Source organism: Ambystoma mexicanum, chromosome 5q (assembly GCF_040938575.1).
Source record: "Ambystoma mexicanum isolate Mex_15411 chromosome 5q, UKY_AmexF1_1, whole genome shotgun sequence".
NCBI classification, from domain to species: domain Eukaryota; kingdom Metazoa; phylum Chordata; class Amphibia; order Caudata; family Ambystomatidae; genus Ambystoma; species Ambystoma mexicanum.
Genome location: NC_090933.1, coordinates 598,134,059 through 598,141,170, shown reverse-complemented (window position 1 = coordinate 598,141,170; position 7,112 = coordinate 598,134,059).

The following is a 7,112-nucleotide window of genomic DNA, read 5'->3' as shown; positions in this document are numbered from 1 at the left end:
ACAATATCATATAAAGCAGGATGGTCATCAGGAAATAGAGCGTCACGAACCAAGGAAGTGCAAAGTGATTTGATGTAGCACAACAGAGGCCTGTTGGCACTAGCACGTTGTTAGGCAGAAACCTGTGCAGTTCCCTCTGGGACCACTGCAAAAGATTTAAGACTACAGGTGTTTGGCAGTAAACCCACTTGGTAGCAGTCTGTACCACACAGATTCACTTGGTAGCTGTGGCTGAGCAGTCAGACTTCCCTCAAGAAGAGTTAGGCAGTCTCAAGAAGAGTTAGGCAGTATACAAAGTATTCACAATAGGTCAAAAGAACATAGTAGAACAAGCAAACACTGACCAGAGCTTGGTGTAAAAGAGATATAATTATTTATTTAAAACCACATCTAATTAAACACACAGGCACTAATATTAAGCAGTTCAAAAACACGGTCACTAAAAGATATACACTCCCTTAAAAGAATATTAGACAAGTCTTAAGTAAAGCCCCACTTATTTTCAGACAGCGGTGAGCGCTTAACGTAGATGGCACTCTAATAATTCGTTTTAAAAGGGAGAGAAAAGCAGAATATAATTTGAAACAGATCCCAACACTTTCACAAGAACACAGCAAGAGACGAAGGCAGAGTCAAACCGTGAAGTTAGAGTTCAGAAAGCCGGATCCACTTTAAGAGGATCAGAACGAAATGTGTCCAAGGCCACACGGTTGAAAAGTGCACAAAAGTCTCGAAAAGGTTCAGAAAGAGTTGGACCAAAAGAAAGGGACCAGTTAGATGGTCAAGGCGGCCAGCCCAGTCCAGAAGGTTAAGGGATTATTATTACCTTGTAGCAATCTTTAGAAAGGGAGGCCTGGCGGACATGGTACCTTAAAGTGGTGAGAATACTCCAGCGGGGGCAGTTGTTCCTGGCAGCGGATGCAAGTCAGTGCTTCGTCTGGGGGAAGAGAGTCCGTTGCACTGCCAGGGAAGAAACCAGCCACGGAGTTCCCAGTTAAAAGGAGCGGTCCTTTTATTCGCGGTCCAGTGGTGAGTGGCTATCCGGTTGCCGGGGTGCTTGGCATGGGCAATTCGACCACAAGACGTCCTGGGATGCGAGAAAAAGAAGGTAAACTGGTTGTGCCCACCAGTCAGGGGAAGAAGACTCTCCAGCAGGGAGATCTTCTCTGTCGTCGGGAAGTGGTGAGTCGGTTCCGCAGGGCTCCACCGGTGGTGTCGTCGTAGCAGGTCGGCTCAGCTTCTCCCTCGTCGGATTCTCAGGTCCTGTGGCGACTTCTGAAGTTCCAGTCCCCAAAGCCCTACTTTTATGCAGCACACCCCCATTCACTCAGCCTAGCTGTATATCAAACATGCTAAGTGGTGAGCCGGCCGGCTCACCACTTGGGCCAATCACACAAGAGTGTGACTTCAGTTACCAAGGTAACTCAGTCCAGCGTGCCTAAACCCCCTCCCACACCCCCTGTGGTACCCAGACAGAGGGGCACCACTTTTGGAGGCTTCTGTGGAGAAGCCAGCCAAAAGTGGAACAAAGGGCTCGACTTGGGTTGGAGACACAGAAGAGAACACAAACGCCATTTTAGAATCGAGTCCTGGCAAAAAATACCAACCGGCGAATCAATATTAAATAAATAAACCAGCGGTATGTTCGAGGCTAAGAGAATTAAATAATTGAAGTTGGTAGCCTCAAACAATGGGAAAATCCCAAAGGGATATATTCGTGGTCGAATATAAAAAGTAGTATCCACTGCCACCAGCCAAAACTTGATCAGGGGGGACGGAGTCGTGCCCCCTCGACTAACAGACCCCAGGGCAATCGAATTGCCCCGACCAGTACGTCCACAATATGATGGTTTGTACTGGTTTCTGTTCATAATTTGGGACTAGTAAAGCCAATGGTGACTTTACATGCCCTGGGAGACATTAGTTAGTCCCAGGGTATGGAGTCTATGGTGGGGTGTCACTATGACACCTCTGTGTCACTGCGCGGAGGGTGCTGTGTAACACACATAGTAAAAACACATGAGACCCTATGGAGTAAAGGACCCCATAGCCCATAAAACACATTAGCAGTCAAAGGAACACCATAAATCCTGTCCAAGAGTGGGAGAAAAAGAGTCTCACTCTTGGCAGGAGAAAAAAACAAACTCCAGAAATCCAGCAAAGCTGCTGGGGGACTCACTAGGTTAGGAAATTCAGCCTAAACAGAGAATTCTCCCTAACACACGTCCTCGTTGTCAGTGTTATGATGCGAGCCGAATGCGTGGTGATGTCATGCATCAGGACTCTGAAACATCAGATCTGAAAAGTTTAATAAAGGACCCATCCCGTTTGGGCATGGTCAGTAAGAAATTAAAAGTGGTTGTGAGAGGTTCTTCCTCAACGTGCATTCCACTGCTGAAGTATTGCGAGGGCTGTGCTGATAGTAACGGCCCGAGGGCACCACAGAAACTGGCAGAAAAGTTGGAGGTGCCCCTTGGACACAGCAAACAATGTTCTCACTTCGATTTGTCTACAAGATTTCTGGCTAAACTGAACTACATACCGGGTGGGTGAGAGAAGATGTGGATTTGCCTAGGAGGCTCCTCACCCGCCAACACAACACTCCAATTCTAGCGGTCCTCTTTCCCACACCTGACAGTGCTCGTGGGGTCCTCTTTTGGACAAGTATCCTTAGAAACATTATTTCCTGGCATGGATATTCAGGCTGGCCACCCAAAGCTAGGCTGCTGTGTCAACCACAAAAAATGTGTACCACTGCATCTGGCAAAGCCGCCACACACTGTGCTGTACCTGAATCCCATACATATGTCTTACAACTACCAGAGTGTGTCCAGCCACCATGGACAGTCAAGGCCAAGATGGTGACAATTCTGTGCTCTCTTCTTCATCATTTGCCCAGGACAGCAGGACTCTTTCTTTCGGCTGGCCAACTGTGACCTAAAACCGGTGAGTGGTCCCCAGGTTCCTTTTAAGGTACCTGATGCCAGAATTCGATGCTCCTGCTACCCAAGGTCTGCAGTGAAAACTCTGGACAGGGAGATTTTATGTGTTTTTTTCAGCTAAAGAAATGGACGAGGCATCAAGTGGAGTTTTCAGGTATGTGTTCCAAGACACAGGCCTTCCCACGGACCCAAAAAAGGTTATGGACATGAAGACTGGGTCCCCTCCAACATCCCTGCCCGAAGTACGAAGATTTCTTGAGATGGGGAGCTTTTGCGGGTGCTTTATCCACGACCTTGCCACCGTTGCGGAACTGCTGTGAGCGCTTACAGTGAAAGAGCAGGACGCTTTTGAAGCCACAAAGGCAGCATTAGTTGCCAAAAACACAATTACTTTCTTTGATCCCCAGAGCAAATACTGGTGGAGTCCAGTTGATTGCTTTTTCGCACCGTCCACCACCTTTTCTGCATCAGGATGCAGGTGTTGATTTGGACGTGTATGAACTGGTATACCTTAACAGGCGAGCAACTGTCCCAAAAATATTGTCACTCTAGTTGTTTGTGGATAAATGTACATGACACCAATCGATTCAGACGGTCCTTGCCCGTGTGTGCCGAGGGCAGTGGGGGCAATTCTCTCCAAGGTCATCAAACATTAGAGACGCAGACTTTTCTACAAGACCTGTGGAAGGTAATCTCAGAACTCTCTGTGTGAGAGGAAGTCGCGCAAGGTCTCTCACCTTGTTATTCCCTGGAGCTGGTGCCCCAGGTTGGTATCCTTGTCCACAAAGGATACCAAAGGGCGAGCAAGACAAAGGCCCATCTCAGGGAAAAGGTGTGGTTCTCAAACCTGAAAAGGAAAGTGGACCATGCGCTGGCTCATTGCACCTCTTCTCAAGCATCTGCTACGGCCACACGCCCACCTCCGACTGATTCCCTAATCAGGAGCATGGCACCTTTGCAGGTCCTCAGCATTAACTTTGGCACCATCCTGCACAAAAACATTTGATAGTAATTCTCAGTAACTCCAGGTATTCAAAAGTCAGGTGTCTTCCTTCCACCAGGGCAACGGAGTGCATCACTTCTTTCCTAGCACAAATGTTTACAGCCCAAGGCACTCCTTAGTCCATTCATTCAAACAATGCCCCCCTCGAAAGCAAGGAATTGATGTCATTTCTGGCCTCCTTTGGTGTGGTTGCATGCGCAAATCACTCTGTGTTGACCTTAAGAGAATGGGGATGTGGAGAGATTGATGGGGGCATGGAATAAAGCCTTTCGAATAACGCATGCAAAAGGTGACCCTGGACAATCCACCCTTTCACATGGCCTTCAGCATAACCATTGATTCTTTGATAGGTATGTTCCCTGCTGAAGCATTCCATGATTGGAAAGTTCAGTCTATAATACAAGAGCACAGCTCCAGGCCAGTAGCTCCTCTGGATGCAGCCCAAGTTGATCACCGACAAAAAGATTCAAACAAAAAAAGGAAACAATAGGAAACATCTACAGGGCATCTCCCTGCAGGTGGGTGACAAGATGTTACTCCAGAAAAGACCCCCGGCCATAGATTGTGCTGCCATTTGAGACTACACCATGGATAGTGGCCACTATGAAATCTCTACCTCTACTGCAACACAAGGAGAACGCAGGGTAACGCACAACAACAGTGGGTTCCACAAAGCTATGATCTGACCATTTAGATGATGATAGTGAGAATAGGTTTCCAAAATTAGGGAACTCGCGTCCCCTGCACACTATCAAGGGCTATGAAAACCAAACTTTTGAATGTATTTGAATTAAAGCATATTATGTAAATAAATACTTGGCAGAAGATACTAGTGTATTAGTGGACAATCTTCAAGGATTATTCTCTAAATTAAATAATTCCATATTACTCGACATAGTACAAAAAAATATTTTTTTTAATATGCAAAGAAATATTTTAATGTGATACCCGTGTTTCGAGAGTTCATCTCTTCATCAGGGGTCCTGTTCGTATGGAAATTCTACAAACAATCCAAAAGAATTTAGAAGTATATTCATCTGATGTTTCCAAAACTCACAATAAAAATAAATAATGTTCTGCTCAATAGCTTATTTGGATACCATAAGTATGAAAGTGTACCTAATTAGTTCCTTGGTCAAAATGGCACCAATATGATAGAGGAAAGTCGGTGCTGATTAGTGGAAACGGTAAGCATACAGTTCCTAGTGATACAAGAAAGGGATGGATATTGTTGTTTTTAAACCAAACCAACAAAAGTTGAAAAAATAAGTACGAGTACAAGATTTTCAGGATATGAGAAGATGGGAATACCAACTATCTCACCTCCTCTTCTGAAGTGCCCACGTAGTCAGACTTCTGTGGACCGTGATTACTACAGTCCAGGGCTGCTATATACATTCCTGCCTATGGACAAGAGACATACAATAGGAGTGGTTATAAAAGTCCTCATGTTCATAACGTTATCTCACATGTAAATAATGTACATAAATTAATGAAGGTAAATCCCTCACCCTTCATCTTGTTCATAACATGTACAAGCATGTGAAGGTGATGTGATTATGGCTCTATTCCTGATCAGTGTTCTTACTGTTCTGTAATCCTAAAGGTTCAAGTAATTGCATTAGAGAAACATGATCTCAACGGATCTTAGGTAAACTAACCATATAACGTTGTGTCATTGGAATATGGGAAATAAATTAGACTCACCCCTCCTGTGGTGCATATGATACAGGGAAACTGGTGGAATAGCCCATTCAAATGCATGGGGGGACCTTCTCATAGCCTCAAGTATATAATTTGCCCTGTTGTCCTAAAAACAAAAAATGAGAAAGCAGGTGTCAGCAAAGAAGAATAGCAACCCATGCAGTTGCTCCATTCAGAAGTGCATAACATTGTCTTAAATACTCACTGCAGGTAAGTTCAAACGGCAAGTATAAAGAAATGTGTGGACTACGACTGATTCTCTAGTTGATTAAGAGAATCTGGGCCTCATTACGAGTTTGGCGGCAGCCATGGAGCTTTTAGCTCCATGACTGCCACCAAACCGGGCTACTTTACCGGGTTCCCAGAATGGGGAATTACCGGGCCATTCTGAGTACGGAGGGCCCAGTAATTCCTCCCTCTGGGAACCTGGGCCCGGACCTTCCCCATTCCCATCTGAGCCCCCATAGGGCTCAATGGGAATGGGAGAGGGTGCAAACAACGGGCCGATTACAAGCAGCCCGTTGTTTGCTCCCTCTTCCTCTCACGGGACCCGGTAACGACGCCTGGTTTGACCAGGCGTTCCTTACCGGGTCCCGCGAGGGGAGCTTGTAATCGTGCGGAATGGAGTTAACGGGTCCGCACCCATTTGCGGAACCCGTTAACCCATTCCGCCGATCTTATAATGAGGCCCTCTGTCTCCAAAATGGGGTGTCCAATTCGGCGTGAGGATGACATCCCGTTGTGACAGTGATTACGTTGTTAATATAAACAAAGTCCTGGTTATGAGCTTGATCGCTCTCGGAGTCCCACGTTTTACAACAAGAATGCGCATTCAGTTTCTTCGGCGTATGCTCCCAGGATATATCATTTAATTCAAATGACTCAAAGATGCATAAATAATGCCTAAAGAGCTATAACTGAAGACAACAGTACTCCTAAAGTGGGGGTGTGCAAGAGACATATATATGTAAAATAATTATGTAATGAAAAAATGGTATTCCTAGAGACTGTAGAGAAAGTAACACAGCCTATATGTTGTAATGTCCTGTTGACTACCCTTAATGTGCACAAATCGAATCCTAGGGAACCATGTAACACCTCTACCCTTTGTATTAGAATAATGAATATTCATAGGCATGTGTATGGCCATCAGTGATAGTGTTGTCTATTCAGACAATTGTTTTTTCCTGTCTCTCAAGAGCGTACAATCTCTGAAGGTGGAACAATGAATCCATAATAAATTACTCTACATTCAAGAACTCAATGTGATGATGTGTAGTTTCTAGCAATAATGACAAGTACTGCACACTCCTTTAGCCTATTGTTCGAAATTTCCAGACAGAAAATTAAGATCTACCTTTTTAAGAGCACGTTTGAATTTACTCCACACAAGAGAAATCTTGACAATAAGACAACAAACAGCCACAAAAAGCTGTAGGCTATGCAAAGTCTCAGACTCTATT